This window comes from Vespa mandarinia, chromosome 24 (genome assembly GCF_050613455.1).
Source record: "Vespa mandarinia isolate Hongniang chromosome 24, ASM5061345v1, whole genome shotgun sequence".
NCBI classification, from domain to species: Eukaryota; Metazoa; Arthropoda; class Insecta; order Hymenoptera; family Vespidae; genus Vespa; species Vespa mandarinia.
In genome coordinates this window covers 485,001-505,000 of record NC_140833.1, presented here as the reverse complement: position 1 = coordinate 505,000, position 20,000 = coordinate 485,001, and the positions used below count along the sequence as shown (strand labels likewise).

The 20,000-nt window shown below is 36.6% G+C and overlaps 2 protein-coding genes across 4 annotated transcripts in view; one reads left to right on the top strand and one right to left on the bottom strand.

Moving 5' to 3' along the window:
• The window catches only part of LOC118442740 (uncharacterized), a 275,147-nt gene that overhangs the window by 62,076 nt on the left and 193,071 nt on the right, over positions 1-20,000 (top strand). The window contains exon 2 of one of the 3 annotated variants that reach the window (XM_035868738.2): positions 3,286-3,376. The exons of 1 other annotated variant lie outside the window; for it this stretch is intronic. The gene's annotated coding sequence lies outside the window, so the exon portion shown is untranslated. Of the gene's footprint in view, positions 1-3,285; positions 3,422-20,000 lie in introns of all 3 variants that reach the window. One more of the 3 variants, XM_035868737.2, reaches the window with a different exon arrangement.
• LOC146872249 (uncharacterized) overlaps positions 1-20,000 on the bottom strand; it is an 82,974-nt gene that overhangs the window by 58,516 nt on the left and 4,458 nt on the right. The window lies entirely within an intron of this gene.

Below are 20,000 nucleotides of genomic sequence, written 5' to 3'. Positions count from 1 at the left end.
ATCGAAATTTTTCCTCTTTCGCATGTCCATTCAAGTGGTACAAGCGATTAAGCTTATATATGTATTTATATATATATATATATATATACATACAAAGTAAAAACGATACATTCGAAAAGTATTACCAAATTGAATACGTTCGAAAGATGATCGTTTTAATTACTATCAAAAAAAAAAAAGAAAAAAGAATTCTATTAATCATTATATCTCGACAAAGTATTTATCATCCAACAATATCGCACGAGATGATAAATGTAATGATCGACGATTGGATGGCGGGGAAGAAGTGAGGGGGATGTAAATAATATATTTTTATTGATTCGTAAAATAAAATGACAAATTCTAGAAATCATGTACGTTTATATATGCCATCTTTCCCTTCCGCCCCTCCCCCTCCCTCTCTTAACGCAGTTCTTTAAATTGCGAATAAAGAAAATCACATCGCGCATGTAAACGCGTTAACGTGAAATCGAATCAATTGCTTTTTCCGTGCTATCTTACACGCATATCACGCTAATCGCTTTACGTTCTACGCCAGAATGCTTTCGCCATACGATGGTAACGTAATCGTTCGACAATCGTCAACGCTTCGATGACGATGACAAGGTATAAAATTATTCATCCGTGAGCACGTTCTCTCCCTCTCTTTCAACCAACGATCGTACCGAGTAAGAGAAAGAGAGATAGAGAGAGAGAAAGAGAGAGAGAGCGAGAGAGAGAGAGAGATAGAGAGAGAAAGAGAGGGAGGGTGGATGGTGAAATGGCAGTAAATGAATTCAGCGTAAACTGCCAACGCGGTGCGATGAGTACGCGATAAAACCGATGCCGACAACGTGTTTACAGTTTTATGGGGTGTTGGCTAAATGCAACGCGTTATACTTTGCCTTAATAACTCTCGCGTGATACGAGAATAGAAATTCGCTGAGATATGCTAACCGAGGGTGGTGATGTAGGTGGTGGTGGTGGTGGTGGTGGTAGTGATACTCGAAAGGAGGGGTTGTCGGTTGGTAGAGTAGAAGTTGGGGTTTTAAGTTTGCGGAAGGCAAAAGCATTTTGTCCTTTACCTCTTTTTCTACGTGTACGAGCTAGTTATGCACGGAGAAAAGTCTGTTAGAAACGACCGAGTACTACTAAATTATTTAATATAGAGTTACGAGCGATCCGGACGCTTTTGTTATATCTACGATGGTTTGCTCTATGAGTGAGTGAGAGAGAGAGAGAGAGAGAATACTCGGCCGATAATCTAATTTTTCATCCTTTCTCGTTCGAGCGAAGAACGAGACTTATGGCGAGTGCCGTACGATGTGCTCAAGTATGCGCTAAAGGAGGATTTTTTCTTCTTTTTTTTTTTTTTTTTTTTTCTTTTTTCTATTCTAAGTAATTAAAGAATTTATAGCGAGTGTAATTTTTTTTTTTTTTATTGTTAAATTTAAAAATTATCTTTAAAATTAATATCAATGAATTCGAGTTATAAACAAATTAACAGACATTTACATATATTTATATTTATGTATATACAATTTTTATTATTGTGATATTATTGTTTTGTGTTTTACGTAAAATACATAAGTAAAGGACTAAAACGTCATTAGCACATTTAGAAAAAGCTTAAATAGCCGAGAAATTGACGTGTCACGGGATTTTTGTTGTTCTCTCGCGTGTCTAGGAAACATCAAGACGGCTGCCGATGACGAAGATTAAGACGTGTCTCGAAACTCGCCTTCCTAAGTGATCGCCCATTTCTAATGGTATACGTTTACGATGTACCAAACTTCACTCGAAGGATCATCTTTTATAATTTATATCAAATGTTTTAAGGTACACATTAATATCATTTTGATTATCGCGATAATCGTAATAATAATCTTTTCGTGTATCTACGCACAAATGACTCGGAATTATCGATCGATTTATACGATTTTCCTCATGGATCTTTTACTAACAGTTAATGAAGATCCTCCTTGCCGTAATTGAACTTAATTAAGAGGGATATATTTAAAAACTTTTAGAAAAAATTTTAATCCGACGATATTTTATCCAAAATGAAGTTAATCTTTCGAAATGGCTCTAATAGCGCGGCAGAGTAGCACCTATTAAAAAAAAAAAAAAAAAAATAGGAGAAAAAGAAAGAGAGAGGGAGAGAGAGAGAGAGAGAGAGAGATAAAGAAAGAGAGAAAAGGGACGGGAGTCGAGGGAGGGGGGTAAGGAAAAGTAAGGTGCTTTTTCTTTCAGAGTCAAACCCTGTTTATGGCGTCCCTTGGACGTCTCTCGCCGTTCTAAAATACGTACACCAACGTCTTACATTAAGCTTAACTTTTGAGCTATTAAGTTTAAGCAGCTTCGGGTAAGCCGCAGGAAAAGGAACGACGAAGAAGGACGCTATAATAGGATGTGTTTGTACTACGTTTTACCGGTACACTAATGTGCAAAAATTCTGGTTAAAATGGAAAGCGCTTTGGGAACGCTTTTTACCGTCTTCGCGACTTAAACGCGCCTGGGAACCTTAGAACTTGAATTATGTACGATCTTATGAGAAAGAGAGAAAGAGAGAGAGATCGTATGTCGGAAAGTGGTATATTCTTAGAAAAAAAAAAAATTTTTTTTTATCGAATCATTTTATTGAAAGCCATTCTCCGAAACGAAATATTGTTTCTCTTTAGTTGGATGTTTCGATCAGGATTTTATCCCTCGTTAATTAGTTTCTCTTAACGAAGGTACGTTACTTTCGTGATTAATCGAAAAGTACACTAAAGAGAGAGAGAGAGACAGAGAGAGAGAGAGAGAGAGAGAGAGAGAGAGAGAGAGAGAGAAAGAGAGAGAGTATTTTGCATCGATAAACTTATTATATAGGATTAACGATCATCTATAGATCAGACTCATTAAACTTTAAATATATTAATAAAAAGTTTTCCTTATTACGTTTGTTACGATTAATTAAACTAGATATTATTATAATTAGGAAAACATTGAGGTAGAATAGAAAAACGCATTTAATCATTCCCATGTTTCATAATATCACACATATAATTTATTTTATTATATAAGAATATGATAGTGACAAAAATAGTCAACATAATTCCTTATTATCCATTAAGCAAGCCAATTAATCAGTCAATCAGTCAGTCAGTCAGTTCAGTTCAGTTCAGTTCAGTCAGTCAGTCAGGCAGTCAATCAGTCAGTCAGTTCAGTCAGTTCAGTCAGTTCAGTCAGTTCAGTCAGTTCAGTCAGTTCAGTCAACCAGCCAATGGACCTTCTTATTGACCTTTTTATTTTATATTGTTTCAGGATCGATATATATATACTTGGACGTTAAGAATCCTACCTTTTCAAGTGAGATCGACCGGTGTATGTCCGAGCTCGTCGGCGATTCGCCCAGGTGAGATCACGTCGGCGAACTTTGAAGATTTCACACGAGAATAACGTACGTCCTTTAAACATCGTAAGAAGTTAACGTTGTAATGTTAAAGTCTAAAGTACGCTTTATCACGTAGTCAAGCCTCGTCTTTCTCTTAGAACGTATATACTTTATGAAAAGCTATCGTGTTACTAGCCGAAACGAGTATATAACTTTACACGCTTAGTTGAAAATGATGCTTAGATTACACTGCTAAAACGTTAACTAATCACGAAAGAGGAAAGGGAGGAGAGAGAGCGAGAGAGAGCGAGAGAGAGAGAGAGAAAGAGAGAGAGAGAGAGGAAGGAAGAAAGAGATATAGGGGAGGGATATCGACAAGGGCGGGGAGTGTAGAAGAGAGAGGAAATGGAGATCGGAGAAAGGACGAAAAGTGGTATTAGAAAAGGATTTATCGATGAAAGGTCGATAACAAGCATCGCGCGTATACTGCAGACTGTTGTTTTTCCGGGCACAGGAAATTTAACTGTAGGACTTTACTGGGTCGCATTTGGATTGGTAGAAATGGACGGGCCAAGTTTGCTATTAGATTACGATGGAATGATGGAATGATTGCAGTCTTAATGAAGGGAGAAAAGGGGTGGATGGCAGTAAACTCCATTCGTATTTCCACCGTAGAAACTCGAAACAGAGTTATTCGCTCATTGTCAATTAGAGAACGCATCTGTGTATATTGCGTACGTGTATCTATCTATCTATCAATGTATATATGTATATATGTATGTATATATGTATGTACGTACGTACGTAAAACGTATTTTTGCGTGTGATCCTCTTTCCTTTTCTCCTTCTCTGCTCTTCGTTGAAGGAAATTAGAAAATAAGGGTTGAAAAGAAAGAGACATTCGCGCTATAATAATAATAATAATAATAAGAAGAAGAAGAAGAAGAAGAAAATTCGTTTGAGGAACGTTATAGCCACTTGATCGAGCCTCTCTCTTTCTCTCTCTCTCTCTCTCTCTCTCGGAGTTAAGTAATTTTAACGAAGAATAAAGAAAATGAAAGGAAAGACACAGAGAGACAAAGAGAGAGAGAGAGAGAGAGAGAGAGAGAGAGAGAGAGAGAGAGGAGTCAGGCACCACTTTGGTCGTGGCGCTCGTCGCCCCGGAATTATCCTGTTAACTCTCGTCGTCTCATAATTATTCGAGGAACAAAGCGTGCCTTTGGGGAGGGAAAAGAATTGTAGGCGCGCGGTAGAGTGGCACGCGACCCGTAATCCACCGAGTTAACACTTTGTAATCATAATGCTAAGAGCTAATGCGAAAGAGAGAATAACGCTTTATTAACGTTCTTGTTTATATTCTCTTTTCCCACGAGATAAAAAAAAAAAATAAACGCGCACGCGCATAAATTTGAATTAAAGGTCATCCATGATTCGGCAGAGTCCCTCTGTTATTAAAGTTCCTTTTTTCTTTTTCTTTTCCTTTTTCTTTCTTTTTTTTTTTTTTTTTTTTTTTTTTTTTTGGCATCTATCCATTCGAAAGTTTTACAAACTTTTGCATGTATTACATATGAAAACACGCATATCTATCCAATTAATGTGAATTTCGTGATAAGAAATTGCAAATTCATTTGTAAAAATATTACTAATTTCGTCATCTTATCAATAGAAAAGAGATTTTGTGGAAAGCGTTATGTGAAAAGGGAAAGATATCGATCTAATTTATTAGCCTGCGGAACAATTGTTTATAGGTCTGTTACTGTTGGAAAACTCGAAAAGCCGTGGTTGTCGTTGTTGTACTCTTTCGCTCTGAAAAACGATCGTAATATTTGTAGGCGATAAATAAATGCTACTACGTAACGCGTATGGGGGTACTACTATTTTGTAGTAGGGACAAACCAACACAACACTAGCGGAGATTCAGATTCGCTATGCGGAGTTGTGCCGCAGTTAACGCGTTCCATTGTATATTCTCTTGTGTATGCTTGTATAAGCGTCGGGAGGGTAGTTGGGGAGTAGTTGGGGAGTGAAGGGAGATATAGAGAAAGCTATAATGACTTGGTGGAACCGGGTATACATATATATATGTATGTGTATGTATATACATACGGGTGTTATAGGATGGTTAGCACGGAAGATCCTTTGTTACGTCATCCAATTTGCGCTTTGTGATATGGGCGATCGTGAGATTGATCATTAACGCAAACGGATCTGACCGATGCCGATGTTCTTTATTTATTTATTTGTTTTTTTTCCCTGTTCCGTTGCTTTTTTCTTTTTTTTTTTTCATTGTTTCTTTGTTTGTTTGATTCTTCTTGTTTTTTTTTTCTTTGTTTTTTTCTTTTCGTTCAATTCGTTCTATTATTTGCTCTCTGGTTTTTTTTCTCTTCTTCTTCTTCTTCTTCTTCTTCTTCTTCTTCTTCTTCTTCTTCTTCTTCCCTCTTTTTCTTCTTCTTCTTCTTTGTCTTCTCTTTTTTAATACTTTCCACTTGACTTGGTCGACTAATTAAATCGGAAACGTTTTGCTCGTTCGTTCGTAAATATTAGAGTTAGTATACTAGATATGAGAAACGTTGCAGAGTTTATCTACCTGGAGCTCTTCTCCTCAAGGATCGATCTTAACGAGCGTGTAAAAAGAATGAAAAGAAAAAAAAAAAAAAAAAGAGAAGAAAGGAAGGGGGGAGGGGGGAGAAAAAAAAATAACAAAATAAATGAATAGATAAGAAGGAAAAAAAAAAGAAAGAAAGAAAGAAAGAAAGGAAAAGACTGGACAGACTTCGAATGACGAATAAGAATCTCGTCGTGGAAATTTCGCGGATCAAACACGTGGAAAACAAATGTAATTATAAAGTAATATCACGTCTTGATAATTTTCGAGTCTCTTCCACCACCCCTCAACCCACCCTCTCCCGCCTTCTCCATCGCACCCTGCGTGAGGTTTCTAACGTGAAATATCAATAACACCAACGTCTAATTTCTTTGTCGCGTTCGTTAATATATTCCCCCCACCCCCACCACCATCACCACCACCTACCCACCCACCCTCCTTTTGTCTATACGTGCAGAAAAAGAAAATTGTATATTTATATTTATATTCTCTCTCGCGCGTATTCTAGCGTATCAATTTCTAGCGTAATCGCAATGGTATAGGGATTTATGTTGCGTGCCATTTACATCCATCTCGTTGGTATTTCATTAATAGCTTGCAATTAAGAATTCGTGGTAATCTCTTCCGATTGAGTTTGACTCGTGAACAAAGGTAAAAATAGAAGAAAAAGGAAAAAAAAAGAAAAAGAAAAAGAAAAAGAAAAAAGGAGAAAAGGTTCTATGAGAAAAGAGTACGATCGAGGAAAAAGTAAGTAGAAATGGTTGTTGGAAAAGGAACAAAAAAAAATGAAAACTGGAAAGAGAGAGAAAGAGAGAAAGAGAGAGAAAGAGAGAAAGAGAGAGAGAAACCATCGCATTGGATTTGAAATTTGAATGCTATCGAAGAAGTAAGGGTAAATGCTTTAGCCCAGTTGGCCAAAGTACCGAGTGAAATCGATGGTTAATGGACAAAGTTGACACCGTTACAACGTCCTGTGAAACTGTAACCGGAAACTACGTACATTCGTTTCACTTAGGCTCTATCCCTCTTTCTCTCTCTCATTCTCTCTCTCTCTTTCTCTCTCTCTCTTTCTCTCTTATATCCTCTTCGTCTAGTACATTAGTCCGATATTCCTATCCAAGTTCATTCGTATAAACGTTTTGCTAGAGAGTTTTCGTTGTAATAGTTGTAAAGCTCCTCTAAGGTTTTATCTCCTGTGAAGGTAAAACTTTTTGAGGAACGATCGAGAAAGGTATATACATACAGTTACTTAAAGAAACCTCAATCTTTCGATCACTTGTTAAATCGAGCAATCGAATTCCATCAAAAGGATAAGTAAGGAATATAAGGAGAAATCGTAGGAAATTTAAGAATTCTTTTGTTTTTTTTCTTTTTTTTTTTTTTTTTTTCTTTTTTTCTTTTTTTTTTTTTAGATCATCCATGGGAATCCACGTGGATGATCTCGTCTTTTCATTCGATTTCATTCCTCGTCAAGCCTTTTCTTTCTGTTTTTTTTTCTTTCTTTCTTTTTTTTTTTTTACCACGTGTCGTCTATCGTGTCTATCGCGTTTGTATAAAACCCTTTTTCATTATCGTAATACAGCTAATTACGTAGAACCATGTAAATGTTATCGGATGTTAACGTAGTACGGCACAACTATTATTCACTATTCTCATTCGAAAGGTTATCTCTATCTCTAACGGTATGGATTTATCGATTGTGACCCCTTTTCGTCCGAGGGTCAAACAATGATAAGATTGTGGATATGTAACGAGGTAACGTACGATACGATATGTTTTTTTTTTTTTTGTTTTCATTTTCTCTTTCTTTTCTTTTTCTTTCTCTTTTCTCTTTTTTTTTTTTTTTTTTTTTTTTTTGATAACGTTTTATTTTGATTATACAATCTGGATACGTACATTGTGTATAAATATTCGTAAGCAAAGTGAAAGGAGTAAAATCGTAAGCGTAAAATTCGTGTACGCGACAACGCTCAAATAGAGAGACGATCGGCATAACTTTGTTGGCCGGATCTAACGATTATCGAGTCGTTCGATTAACGCTCTCGATTACATGGAACTTCATATTACGCTTCCTGCCTTGCTTGTTACCTCTCTCCCTCTCTCTTACCCCTCTCTTGTTTCCGTTCTCATAGTTCAACTCTCCTGCGTGTGTTGTGTGTGTGTATGTGTATGTGTATGCATGTGTATGTGTATGCATGTGTATGTGTATGTATATGTATTGTAGTTGTGTGTAAACGTGTTCATTACGTTTGTATGTCAGAGAGAGAAAGAGAGAGAGAGAGAGAGAGAGAGAGAGAGAGAGAGAGAGAAATGGAAGGGTAGGGAGGTCGGAGAACTCGACAGGGCGATTTGTCGCAGCCAAATGCAATTGTCCTCTTATTTCTTCGATAATTGCGAAATCGGGTGATGAAGCTGCTGTTGCCCTGCCTCGGTAACACCAACGTTAACAGCAATGCTAGCACGTTAGCACGAATTCGCTAGCGGAAAACGAAATGCCAGTATTTGCAGGAAACTCGACGGAAAAGTGGTCATTATTAAGTATTTATAGGTGGTACGTAATTTCAATGTTTTTCGGACTGTTCCTTTCAAATAACGTTTGTTCGTTTTCGTTTCTCTTAGATTTCTTTTTCTTTTTCCCTTTTTTTCTCCCTCCACCATGTGAATAAAATGTACAATCGAGCAGAAGGCCTCGAAAAACGATAACACGATATTATTTTGTTTCGTTTCGAATCTAAAAAAAAAAAAAAAAAAAAAATAAAATAAAAAATGTTTATTTTCGAAAAGTTTATTAAATAGAGGAGGTATGGTGATTTTTTTTTTCAAAAATATTTTTCGATTATCGAGTTTCTCCCAAGGAACCTTTTCTACGAAGGATCCCACGAGGATACGACGGGAGGATCCCACGAGAGGAGGGAGAGAGGAGAAAAGGAGGAGGAGGAGGAGGAGGGAGGAGGAAGAAGGAAGAAGAAAAGTGAAAGGGCCACTTTTAATCAATCTCCCGTCAAATCCGTGACTTAATCGCGTCCGAAGGAAATTTCGTGTGATTTAGCGGAACGAGGTAGAACGTAAAATTAAATAAGGTTTACCGTAATGGCCGGGATAGCGATTGTTATCTCGGTTTTGATGAGAGGCCGACCCTAACCATTTCATTCCTCCACCAATCGTGTCGTATACTTAGCCGACCGTGTTATTTCATATTACCGAGATTTAAAAATTACCATTTTTCTTTCTTTCTTTTTTTTTTTTTTTTTTTTTTTTTGTATCTGTCGTCGTTGTCATCTTTTGCTCGATAAAATTCCGATCTTTTTCGTCTACTTTCAAAACTGTTACGGTCTTATCGACGAGCAAATTTTAAATTGACTAGTTGTTAGTCTAATAGGAAACATTGTTGCGCGATAAACGTTTAACCAAAATTGGTACGCAATAATATGATAACCTTTGATAATGCCGTTAACGAGCGTTCGACTCTCGATGCTGGTAACTTAAATGGAAACGTAAATGAGAGAGAAAATATTCATTCCCGCGTGCGGATTACATGCTTATCAAGCATACTATTTCGATTTAAAGGCTAAAGAACCGTCGCGCGTATTAGAAATGGAAAACACACCATAGAGAGCGACCGAACGAGAGCGCTTTCATGGTGGAAACATTGTGGAAGGTTACCGCGAATCATCGCGTATTCGTTGGAAACTTTGTGAAAAGCAACGTGTGACGTTGATTGGTGCTCCACGCTCGGAACCCTTGTCAGCTTTCAACCACATTCGGAAAAGACGCGATCGCGAATCAAACTCTTGCTTTAATCTCCCTTTCTCTCTCTCTCTCTCTCTCTCCATTTTCCTAAAACTTCTTTTCTCTTTTCTTTTCTTCTTTTTCCTCTTCTTCTTTCTTTTTTTCTTTTTTCTTTCACTTTTTTCTTTTTTCTTTTTTCTTTTTCTTTTTTCTTTTTTCTTTTTCTTCTTCTTCTTCTCTTTTCTTTCCTTCGCTCTCTTCAAGTTACACGAAATAAATAGTTAGATTTAGCTTTTAATGCGAATTTGCAATTCTGATAATTACATAACGTAACAATTTATATTTTTTGATTTCGAGCAAAACCCATTAATGAGGATCAAGAAAAACTTCTTTAAATTATTCTTCGTGAACTACGATGGATTGCTTTTCAGAAAAAGGGAAAAAGGTTAAAAGAAAGAGTCCAATCCTTGTACGTCAACGAAAAATACGAATGGAAATAGCTCCTCGCGTCTTTAATTTTTCATGCGACAATTTTATAAATAAATTGCTTAATCCCTTGCCTTGTATGTCATTGAAACGATTTTACCTGAGCAAATTTTCCATTTTTTCTTGTTCCTTTTTTTCTTTCTTTCTTTCTTTCTTTTCCTTTTTTACTTTCTGTTTTTGTTTTAATTTTTACTTCTTTTTTTTTTTTTTATTAAACGAATTGAAATGGGAATTCATCCTTGATCGATCATCATCCATAAATAGCTTCGTCCATTTGACGAGTTTTCTTTTCTCACGATAGATTATGATATTTACAAGAGAAGATAATTTAAGCGATCGCGATTGCGTTAGGAAAAGGGACATTTTTTTTTCTTCTTTCTGTTTGTTTGTTTGTTTGTTTTTTCTTTTTTTTTTTTTTTTTTTTTTTAATAAATACGTTTACAAAACGTCAGAAAGAAAAATGGAATTTTTAGAAATCGTGCTTGTAATGATAAAGTTCATTATAAAAGGCATAGGATTCGTTCGAAATTGCCGCCGGTGACAAAGGTCGATCGATTTTCCGATAGGTGGCGAGTCAATGCTTGACAATATGGCGGCTTTAAAGCGCGGCGAACACGAAATATCGATCGTTTTCAGACTCGAAAGATTTACCGCGTGCATGCCAGCCGTGCCTCCTACGAACATATGTCATGTTATTTACGAGCGAGGCATTACTCTCTGCCCGATTTACTATATTTTATGTTACGTGGATGGACTTGCAATTCTTTTGAATAGATCGACCGGCAGACGTGACCAGGATGTGCGTGCGTGTGTGTGCGTGTGTGTGCGTGTATGTGTATATGTTTGTTCTCGGTCACGTTGGTCATACACGCGAAGTGCGTATGACGTTTCTCGTTTCCCTTTTTTGTGTTTTCTTTTTTTTTCCCCCCCTCCTTTTTCCTTTTCCTTTTATTTTCTTTCTTTATTTTTCTTTTTTTCTTTTTTTTTTTTTTTTTTTCTTTTTCTTTCATAAGCTTTCTCCTCTTTCATCGGGCCATTCAAAATCTCATATCCCTATCAAACTTTCAAGTTCGTCTCTCGAACGATACTCTCATTCACCGTAGTTCTATGATTATTTAATTAAATCGCTACCAATTTGTGCCTTTCACACACACACACACACACACACACACGTTATGGACACTGTTTTTTCTCTGCTTTGTTACTTTTTTATTTGACACATCGTTTTCATTCGTTGTCAATGATACACCATCCTTGTCCAAACAGCTGTGCCAACCGGCTAATATCTGCCGGGAGGCGGCTAATAGCAATGAGTCAAGTCAATGAATCGTTAGTACTCCATTTTCGAGAAAGGGCAAGTTCATCGAAGAAAGGACAGAGAGAGAGAGAGAGAGAGAGAGAGAGAGAGAGAGAGAGAAAAAGTAACGAAGCATAATGGTGTTATCAAAGTTGTATTTTTTCCTAAGTCGATCGTTTTCCTTCTGATTAATCTATTGTTCATAGTGATCAGAGAGAAAGAGAGATAGATAGATAGATAGAGATAGAGAGAAAGAGAGAGAGAGACGTAGAAAGTGGACGGTTAGTTCGACAAAAGAAATAAAAAAAGAACAAAAAAAAAAGAAAAAACAAAAATAAAAAGGAAATGAAAAGAGAAAAAACTAGATCGAAAATGAATCCGATCGAGGGAACGGTTGGAGCTCTGAAATTTGTTACGTCGACCGTGAAGAATTTCAGGCGTAACCCCTACGAGCTGACTCGTTGAACGATCTAGAAACGAGAAAATCGAACTTTCCATTACCTTTTGAAATTCGTCGGGATCTAGAAAAGGGAGAAGCTGAATCGCGCATGCCATGTTGGGCAAGAGAGAGAGAGAGAGAGAGAGAGAGAGGGAGAGGGAGAGAGAGAGGGAGAGGGAAAAGGTACTCGAGGGTGATTGAGAACTTCCGAATGACGTTTTCGAAAAGCAACGTGGTTTCTCAGCGTTGATATGAGAACGTGCATTATCGCGGGAAAGGGGCGACCATTCGTCAGAGTAACGCCGGGCTGACCTCTTTTGGAGAATGGTGGCCCATCAGACTTTTCGAATTGGTATTCTCCCTTGGAGAAAGCATCGAGGGACGACGGTGATCGAGGAACGTCTTAAAAGCGTTCGATCGTAGTAGACTGAAACGCGATTAATTCGTTATATTCGTTATATCTTACAAAAAGCCACTCGATTGTACCTTCATTTTCTCTCTTTCTCTCTCTCTCTCTCTCTTTCTCTTTCTCTCTATCTATCTATCTCTTTCTCTCTCTCTCTCTCTCTCCCTCTATTTCTTCCTTTTCTCCTATGGAATCTCGAGCTTTCCGAGGACGTAAAATATTTTCAATATTCTCTCCGTTTAGAGAATGTTCTCTCTTTCTCTCTTTCTCTCTCTCTCTCTCTCTCTCTCTCTCTCTCTCTTTCTATTTGAAATACACACGTGCGCGCGCACGATCATTCGGTCTTGTCTCCTTTTCTCCCTGTAAAAATTCTTTGGACTTTCCTCGCGGAGTAAAAAAGGCAGGCAGGCAGGCAGGCAGGTAGGCAGGCAGGCAGGCAGGCAGGCAGGCAGGCAGGCAGGCAGGCAAGCAGACGCGTAAAATCCTCTTCTTTGTGCTTCCCGATCCGCTCCTGGGATTTCCTTTGACCCGGCAATAAAGAGGCCTTAGAATGTCTGTTTGACCCACGCATTCGGAATTATTTCTACCTTACTCCTTCCTCCTCTCTCCCTTTTCATCCCCTACTTCATTCTCTACACTCTAGTCATAGCAGAGTCAGCTCTCGTTTGCCCTCTTCTCTCCCCTTTCATTTGTAACTCATAATTCGTATTGCCGACGGCGTAATACATACTTTTTTCCGACGACATGCAAACGCGTAGAAGGACGAAAGTAAAAAAGAAGGATAAGTAGGCGGTGGGTGGTGGGAAGGGAGGAAGAGGGGGAAGAGCATCGGTGTCCGTCTTTCGTTTAACCTTTAAATATATCGCAAACAATGGCACTCTTCCTTTGACTTCTTTCTCCCCTTGTCTCCCCCTCCCCCCTATATCATCCTTCTCCATCCACAAAAAAGTACGATACGTCGAAGGCCAACCAACCCTCGATGGCTAGTTTTTCTCTTTTATATAACTTTCTCTCTATTTTCTCTCTATTTTCTTATTCTTTGACGTTTTCCTATTCGACTCCAACTCCAACTCCGACTCCGACTCCGACTCCGACTCCGACTCCGATCCGATTCGATCCGATCCGATCGTCGTCATTCTCGTCGTTACTTTATAATCTTCGCGAATGCAGTATAAAAGTTTCTCTGAGACAAATTTGCGTCCGTTCCGAATATTGGAAGGGTGTGTTTTGAACGGTTCTTTTCAGGTCAAAGGGTATATATCGTTGGTATATCTATATGGTTTCTTTTCTAAAGGTTTCGGCTTTTCTTCTTTGTACCATCAACTGAGAGCGTTTTTATCTTTTCTCAAAAGTCGGATAAATAAAGAGGAAATATTGCGAGGATAACCTTACTTACGCTCGAGACCTTTATACGCCGATCCTATGGATTTATTAATACCATCGATATCCGTGAATTGTATTCGACGGTGGAAAAGTAAAGGAAAGAAAAAAAGAGAAATACAAAAAAAAGAAAAAAGAAAAAAAAAAGGACGGGGGAAAAAACGTACAAAAACAGACTTTTAAATTTTACACGTTTAATTAATCACCGTCGTAAGTTAAAATAACTATATCGTTTTATTAAACTCCACGAACGTATCGTTGTTTTACTTGGATTTCTTTTTCTTTTTTTTTTTTTTTTTTTTTTATTTCCTTCCTTTTCTTTTCTTTTCTTTATCCTATATTAAATAATGTATAAATAAATTTTCAGACAACGGAGTTAAGTGAGATCGATTCACCGCCGTATTAATAGGTTTCTCTTTTTTTTTTTTTCTTTTTTTTTGTTATTTTGTTCTTTTTTGCCATTTTCTCCCTCCAATTCGCAAAATACGATTATATTCGTGAGTTTTTTTTTCGTACTAAAATTTGTTAATTCGGACGAAGTGTAACGATCGACCGACTTTCTTTCGTCTCAATTATTTCTTCTTTGTTAAACAAGTATATAAAGTTCAATATAGTCGCATAATCCTTAACCTGTTAATTGTGGGCTTTAATTTAAGAAAAAAGAAAAAAAAAAAAAAAAAAAAACCCTCACACAGTGCGGAATTAAAATCAAGCAATGACGCAGTTGTACGTAGGATAAATGGTCATATTATAAATTTTACGAAAAACAAGCAAGGATTATATTTTTATTTTACCGAAAAATTAATAATTCATTCTTGAAAATGTTATTTTTATTGAAAACTTAAAAATTGTCAAAAAAAAAAAAAAAAAAAAAAGAAGAAAAAAAAATAAAATTCATAAACCAAAAGAATTAAAGAAAAAAAAAAAAAAAAAAAAAGAAAAAGAAAAAAAATAATTTTAAGAAATTCAATTGATTTCAGTGTGATATTTTTCAAAACAACATATAACACAAAGTGCCACTTCGCAGATTATAAACCAATGATCGTTCCGCAATTATGGATAGAAATTCATTATCTAAAAAGTCGAACGCAGTTAATGGGTTAAAATTGATCAATGTATTTCAAATACATTGATCATTCACGTACGTAAATATGAAATAATAATACGAATCCAATGGGATAATGTTTTTCTTTTTTTTTTTTTTTTTTTTTTTTTAATTCGCCGTTGCACGTTTATTACTTTTTTTCTTCTTTTTTTTTCTTTTTTTTTTTTTTTCGTTTTCTTTTTCTTCTTTTCTTCAAAAATTTACAAAGAACGTGACTCAATAGAAGAGACATGGGTAAAATCTCGTTATCGTTATACCGATTATTCATCTTGTCGAAGGCTAGGCTTGGATTAATGTGCGCACGAACAAATTCACTTTCCCCCGGACGATGCAACTTCGAAATAATGTATATGGTTACCGCGTACAATTATGAGAAGTAGCGGCTATACGTCGGCGGAACATTTGTTAGATTAAGATCTGACCTCGCCCACTTCTAGAGAAGAAAATGATTACAGTGGGTACGGTCCTTTCGGTTAATAACGTTCCATTACAAACACAAACACACGAACGAACACACACGAATACTAAGGACGAAAACGTAAAATCGCACGAATACGCGTTCACGTATATTATTATACGCATATGCGTAAACGCAAACGCATATCGTTTCTCAATCGTTTCACGTGAAAATTTCGTATAACGAATATAACAACGTACATGAATTATAATCGTAACATAACGATCCTAATCGAACTTTCGATACTATTTTTTATCCTACTTGTAACATATGCGAGCTCTATATAAAACTAATACTCATGCGGCTTGTATAAAATTGACGTATAACCAACTACCAATGTCAAAAACCCAAACGCAATTATCGTCCGACCGAAAAGCACTAAATGCAAATGTCTCGTTTATGTCGTTGTTGCTCTGTTTCTGAAATTCTCTTCATCGTGCCAAATGTCGTTCTCGAATGTCCCTGATGGCCGCCAACAGTGCCGTCAATAATGAAAAAATTTGGCCAAGGCTATATCCTTCGAATATCGTTACATTATTTCTAACTAGAGAACATTTCTCGAATACAGTTATGATCTTTCTTTCGGGAAGAAAATAATGTTCGATTAAACGTTTATAAAATTTATACGTAAAAGTGACGATATATTATACGATATAAAAAAAAAGAAAAAAAAACAAACAAACATGGTCTTTTCTATTCTATTTTTTTTCCCTTTCTTTTTTTTTCTTCTCTCTTTCTCTCTCTCTCTTTCCTCGTTCCTCATCATAAATCATGCCATCGTAGCGACCACTAAGATCCTCAACCACTTCGTCTCGAGTTATCCGGTCGTCGACGAAAATAATGTTGAAAAAAATGTCGTGGAAAAGATATCCGACACGAGTCTTCTTCGCGAAAAATAATGGAAATTCGCGCGATGTTTTATTATGGCCACCAACGACGAATAAGAAGATACAAGGATGAATTTACGGACGTGGTAAAGGTGGTAGAGAAAGAAAGGTAGCTGAGAAAAAATGTTTAGAAAAAGAAAGAAAATAAAAAAAAGAAAGAAAGAAAAAAGGAAGAAAAAAGAAAAAAGAAAAAAGAAAAAAGAAAAAAGGCTACGATAGATGCAAGGAGCAAGGTGAATCCAGAAAGTGTATTACACCTTGTTGCAACGCTCATTATTTCGCTCCATTCTGCGATTGCATAGTGCAAAGGGGAGAAGGGTCTGCCTTTTACGGCCGAAAATTCCTTTCGTTGCTTCAGCGTTTCGTGTTTCTCTCTGGAATATAAGAGAGAAAGACAGAGAAAGAGACAGAGAGAGAAAGAGAAAGAGAGAGAGAGAGAGAGAGAGAGAGAGAAAGAGAGAGAGAGAAAGAGAGAGAGAAAATGTTCTTCAGTAACGAGCATGCACATAGAGCGATTCTAATGAAATGTTACGTGTATACACCCTGTATGTCCTCTCTCCACTTGTAGAGATCCTAGCCCATGATATTGAAAATTCATTAGCGTCTATGTGTACTTCTTCTTCTTTTTCTTGTTTTTTTTTCTTTTTTTTTTCTTTTCTCCCCCCCCCCCTTTTGCAGTACACGTCCAGGTGTATAGAGATACGTACGTATCTACTAATGTCGTGTTAAAAGTATACAACCTGTTTTTTTTTTATTCGTTTTTCATTATTCGCTTATGCTATATGCAAGTGTGTATGTGTGTGTGTGTGTGTGTGTTACTTTCCAAAGGGAAACGTTTTTGCGATCTCGGTGGTAAAGTTTTCTCCGATGTGCCAACTCGACGGTATGTACCTTCGCCAAAGAGTCCGAATCCGACAGCGATAAGAAGAACTTTGATCAAGACGCGTCTTTAAAAGCAATTCGCGCCGCTTTAATTCGCTCGATTATCTTCTATCCTTGCCAAAAAGTCTTACACCTATCGTGGCCCGCGAAATAATCTTCCTCTTTTCTTACCCCCACCCCCCCTCTCTCTCTTTCTCTTTCTCTCTTTCTTTTTCTCTTTCTCTCGCTATTTCTCTCTTCCTCTTTCACGATAGTTCGAAAGTTTTAGCTTTTACGATTTGAATTCGGACGAAAAAGAGGAAAAGGAAAAGAGAAGAGAGGAACAATGGAAGGATTTATTCTTTTTTTAATTCGTGATAGCTCCCTCTCTCTCTCTCTCTCTCTCTCTCTCTCTCTCTCTCTTTCGTCTCTTTCCGTTAACATCGTTATGCAACCTCTCCCATCCACCGTAGATATTCAATTCGATGCATCGAACGACGTCTTTGTAAATAATCCATTCCTTCACGTCGGTTTACTAATTTAATTACGTCGTTGTCGAGTTTTGCGAGAGAGAGAGAGAGAGAGAGAGTGAGAGAGAGAGAGAGTGAGAGAGAGAGAGAGTGAGAGAGAGAGAGAGAGAGAGAGAGAGAGATAGACTTTGGCGATGGAAAGAATCGTCTGCAAAGGGCAAAAAGACGAAGAAAACATTAAACTTCAAAGCGCGTTTTCGTTCTCTTGTTTATTCTTATTGCGTCGAGCTTTGCTAAGAGCGAAATACTGCGAAATCTTCCGACTTTTTTCTTTTTTTTCTTTTTTTTTTTTTTTTTTTTTTTTTCTTTTTTTCTTTTTTTCCTTTCTCTTAACGAACAATAAAACGCACGAATGTGTTCAAAAAAAAAAGAAAAAAAAGGAAAATAGAAAACAGAAAAAAAGAAAAGGAAAATCCAAGATAATTTGCAATTCGCAATTAAGAATTGCGAGGCGAAAGAAATGGAAAGGAAGAATAATAATTCGTAATTTGCAATGTGCTCGCATTCGATGTGTTAAAGTTAGGCAAAATGCATTCGAAAATGAAAAGTATCATTCACCTCGTTACATCGGATTCTAATTCGCTTTTCTCGCTCGATTACGAGATCTCTAACAAAGAAAACGTGACTCCCATCGTTTACGAACGACCAACGCAACACCAGTGGATTATTATATCCGAGGGTCTCTTTCTCTCTCTCTCTCTCTCTCTCTCTCTGTCTTTGTGTCTCTCTGTCTCTCTCTCTCTCTCTCTCTGTTTCTCCTCCCCTCCCCTCTCCTCTCCACCCACTCCCAATCCCCATTAAGAGAGGAACGAGTTTTAAAGTCCTGAAGACCACCTACTACGCTCTCGTTGTTAAAATCCAAAACGTTTTAGTAACAAGCGCAGTACACACTTGCCGGGTCCGGAGTTTAGAATCCACTTGAAACTCTTTCGTGGTTGCGTTAATTATGATGTCATCCATTATATTGAAGCTGTTCGACGTTAACGTGTAATAGTTTCTGCGACATGTAATTTCTTTCCTTTTATCGTTACTTCCTTCCTTCCTTTCTTCTTTCTTTCTTTCTTTCCTCTTTTTTTTCCTTTCATTCTTTCCTCTCTTTTTATTTTCTTTCTTATTTCATCTATTATTACTTTTACTTTTATTCTTATTTTTATTTATTTATTTGTTCATTTATTTATTTATTTATTTTTTTTTAATCATTTTTGATAAGTATTAAGAGCGCAAACGTTAGGATCGTTTCAAATAAAGAAAAGAATAGAAAAGGAAAGGAAAGGAAAGAAATGAAAATGACTATGGGATGAAAAATTTAACGAGATTGAACAATAAAAGAAAAGAATGGAATATAATTTCTTCCCTCTCCCTCTCTCTCTCTCTCTCTCTCGTTCCTTTTTTTTTTCTTTTGTTGTTTTCCTTTTTTCCCCCTTTTCTTTTATCTTTTTTTTTTTCTTTTTTTCTTTTTTTTTTTTTTTTTTTTTTACTTCCTTATTTTTCCACTTAACTACGAGACATGTATCTTCCAGGTAAAAGCTATGAATCTTAATGCGTCGGTTTACCTTAATTACAAAGTGTAAAGCCTTATCCGTCCTTTATCCTATCCGCCTTTTTCTAACGCAAGATATACCCACTTTGTAACGTACCACTTGGAAAGCGTACATGCGAACCTTACATTTATCTTCCTCCACGCTTCAACCAGCTAATCTTTCTCGAGTGCTTTAAAGAAGAGGATAAAGAGAAAGAGAAAGAGAAAGAAAGAGAAAGAGAGAGAGAGAGAGAGAGAGAGAGAAAAGACCGTTTGAATTTCGCGTCGTTACGATAGCCAAATTTTCCCCTTGAAATATCGCAAGAGAAAGAGAGAGAAAGGAAATGCTTGGGAAACGTTATGAAATAACGAAATATATGAATTTACATACCTTTCGTTCTAACATAGGAAGCGTCTGTGAACGTTCGAAGATAAATGAATTTGAATGGTCATACTCTCTCTTTCTCTGACAGTAACAACGGAGCGCCGTGAGAAATCTCTCGTTAATTTTCTTTCGTTTTACGTTTTAATCAAAAAAAGAAAAAAAAAAAAAAAACAAAAAAAAAAAAAAATAAAAAGAAAAGAAAAAAATAAAAGGAAAACAAAACAAAGAGGAGAAAAAAGAAGAGAAAGAAAAGAAAAATTCATAAATGATTAATAAAGGAGAAACAAAAGTTTTCTTTTTTTTTTTTTTTTTTTTTTTGAGTTGCGTTTGGTTTTTTAACGTTGAAAGTACGAACAACGTGGAGTAAAAGAAAATTCGCGAGAAAACGTTTAAGAAACTTTTTTTTACAGAGGATAGGTAGGTAGTGCATCGCGACAATGCTATCTTTTATGTCATTAACGTGGTTTATTGTTATTGATGAAGTTACGAAATTTTATTACTCCGCGAAATGGTGCAGTGCGACGTTCGCGTTTGTAGCCGGTGCCGTTATGTTGTACGT